General features: G+C 28.4%; 1 long non-coding RNA gene across 1 annotated transcript; it reads left to right on the top strand.

Moving 5' to 3' along the window:
• The first annotated feature begins 579 nt into the window (after nt 1-579).
• Nucleotides 580-2591, top strand: LOC111710187 (uncharacterized). Its single transcript, XR_002767012.1, has 3 exons — nt 580-623; nt 1105-1190; nt 2524-2591. It is a non-coding gene; the product is annotated as an uncharacterized LOC111710187 (long non-coding RNA).
• The last annotated feature ends 689 nt before the right edge of the window (nt 2592-3280 follow it).

Below are 3280 nucleotides of genomic sequence, written 5' to 3'. Positions count from 1 at the left end.
CCTTTTTTTCTTTTAAAGAATGTTGTGGGAACTTACATTTAAATGGAAAAGTATAAAAAGACAACTCCGTTAGTTTAAAGATGGTTCAACTATAGACCATAAAGTGATAATATTCAAATATGTGAATTATAGCTAAGCCAGAACCTCTGAATTTCAGATCTAGGAGGAACTATATCTTTGCAATCGATGTCGTAGACCTTAAACATTTTAAACTGCGAAATCTGTTATGTTTGTGGCAAACCCGTAATTCCTTTCAAGTAAATTACTAAATTAAATTCTAACCATATTTGAATTTTTCTCTGTAGATTTTTGGAGAGATTTCAGTCAGGTTGGTTGGAGAACTTTCAGGAAATTCACATTTATTATTATTCTCTTAAATTTGTTGTTGATAATATAGAATAATCAAATATCATGATTATTATTATTATTATAATTATTATTACTATTATTATTATGATTATTATTTTTATCAGCATTCTCATTATTACTATTATCGTTGTTAACTTAAGTAGGACTTGTAGATCCTATTCCATTTTTTTGTACAATTTAAAAATGTGAAAAATGTGAAAATTAGTTTTGTTTAGGATAAAATAATGTACGTCTTCCTTTCATTTTTTCCGAAGGTAACAGATATTAGTCAACATTTCATCTATATATAAATTTGGCTTGTCTGTTTGTCTGTTTGTATCCAATAAACGTCAAAACGGTTAAACCGATCGGGCCCAAATTTTTTGTGGCACCTAGCGTTATCCCAGGGAAGGTTTAGGAATGATAAAAATAAAAAATAAATGTGTTTTAAAGGTTTTTTAATTTTGTAAAAAAAATTTAAACTCTTGAAAATCCGCGAATTTTTTTTTTTAAATCCGCAAAATTTTTTTCTTCTTTGCTTTTAAATGTAAATAAAAAGAACATGTTCACAATTTAAATAGAAGATGGGCGCGAAGCGCCCTAAAACCCTAGTATCTATGTATAAATTTGGCTTGTCTGTTTGTATATCCACAAAAATAAATAAATAAATTTCCAGAGGTGAAAACTTTTATACTGTTAATCTTTTCAGGGTTAAAACATAGTTCCGACATTTAAAACTTGAACCTATTGTTCTAGGAAGGGGAAACTAATGGTTGGTATGCGGATTCATTTCTTCGCTTTTTCCTTGGCAAGAACGGGATGAAAATGATAGAAAATACCAGGTGGGATTTTTTGACCTCGTAGATTCTCTACCTTTAATTTTGTGTATTAGAAGAGAAAATGCTCTGCTTCAATAATCAGCACAAAAAATTTCTTACGCTATTTTTGGCGAATTTTAAATGAGATATTAAAATCTGGCTAAAAATGTTCCGATAGGCAACTTGTAGTTAGTTGTAAGCACATCGTGTATGCACATCTTGTATGCAAATCTTGTTGCACATCTCGTATGCACATCTTGTAGTTAGTTGTATGCACATCTTGTATGCACATCTTGTAAGTTGTATGCACATCTTGTATGCAAACCTTGTATGCACATCTTGTAGTTAGTTGTATGCACATCTTGTAGTTAGTTGTATGCAATCTTGTATGCACAACTTGTAGTTAAGTTTACGCGCTGCCTCCTAATACTATGGTTACAAAAACGTTTTTAAAACAAAATATGTAATTATGTAATTTGTCCAATCAAAATAATTCACAGCAATTGTGCAGTGTACGTTTAAGACCCATATCACTTAATAAGTTAAAAGGAATTGAGTCTTTGGAACAAAATCAAATATCTAAACCACAATATCGTTAGAACTTAATGTTGTTAACTTTTGATATTTCAAACTCAGATTATTTGATCTAACATCATTCATAGTTTGAAGTATCTAAGGTCTGCAACATTTGGTTCCAAAGATAAAGTGATTAGAAAATCAGAGTTTGTGGCGAAGACTCAATTCCTTTAATCTTCTAGTAAAACCATTGGGTTTCAAGCAACAACAAATAAACAAAGATTGTCATTTTCCTATTTCACAGTTTTATGGGGATCACTGTTTTTCAAATTTATTTAATTTTTGTTCGAAATCCTTTTTCTGCAGAGCATTTGATAAAAAAGGTTTTTGAGTTCTTGTAAGCGACTTAACAATTTTTTATCTCTCTTTTGATGTAAAATGAATGGCGTGCTATAGAATAATTCTTGCCTTTGCAAAAATATTAGTTTTAGAACTCAGAAACTGAAAGTCTAACCAACATTAAATTTAAAATATCATTTTGGCTGCTTTGATTTTGCATTAGAATTAAGATATTTAATGCCAATGGTAAAAAACTGTGGAAAAGGGAGACGACATTTAAGAAATTATATGTGCATTTGATATTGCTTTAAAGCAATTATATGTGTATTTGATATTGCTTTAAAGCAATTAATGTTAACAGAAAATAGCTTAAAAATCAACCAAGCAAAACTGTAACTGCATAATTGCTGTATGAAAGGAAAGAAATAATAAAACAATGAAATAATAGTACACTTCAATTTTTAAAAAACTTTAAACTTTTTTTATAAAATACTCTTTTCAGAGAAGACGACATTTTCCTTCTCCTGGACGCAGATGAGCTTCCAACTAAAGAAGCATTAATCTTCCTCAAGGAAAAATTCATTCACTAATTGTTTAGAAATAAAGTGATAACTAATTTTTTTCAGCGCTACTTTCTTTTATTAAAGGCCGGGATTTCACCAAGTTTGAAAAATATTCTAAATTTAAATTTCAGCATTTTCACAACAAAAAATAATGTTTAATGAAAAATTATTATACTGGATTTTTAGTTATTTGATGGGTGGAGAGAACCTGTTAAATTTGGTTTCCGTTGGACAGTTTTTGGATTCTTTTGGCTGAAGGTTGTTAAACTATTCATTTATACGTCTAATTAGTTATTCATCTATTCATTTATACGTCTAATCAGTTATTCATATATTCATTTATACGTCTAATCAGCTATTCACCTATTCATTTATATGTCTAATCAGTTATTCATATATTCAGTTTTACGTCTAACTAGTTATTTATATATTCAGTTATACGTCTAATCAGTTATCAATCTATTTATTTATACGTCTAATCAGTTATTTATCTATTCATTTATACGTCTAACTAGTTATTTATATATTCAGTTATACATCTAATCAGTTATTAATCTATTCATTTAAACGTCTAATTAGTTATTCATCTATTCATTTATACGTCTAACTAGTTATTTATATATTCAGTTATACGTCTAATCAGTTATTCATTTATTCATTTATACGTCTAACTAGTTATTTATATATTCAGTTATA

This window comes from Eurytemora carolleeae, unplaced genomic scaffold, assembly GCF_000591075.1.
Source record: "Eurytemora carolleeae unplaced genomic scaffold, Eaff_2.0 scaffold1037, whole genome shotgun sequence".
Taxonomy (NCBI): Eukaryota; Metazoa; Arthropoda; class Copepoda; order Calanoida; family Temoridae; genus Eurytemora; species Eurytemora carolleeae.
The sequence above is the reverse complement of the archived record's forward strand: the minus strand, read 5'-3'. Positions and strand labels throughout refer to the sequence as shown.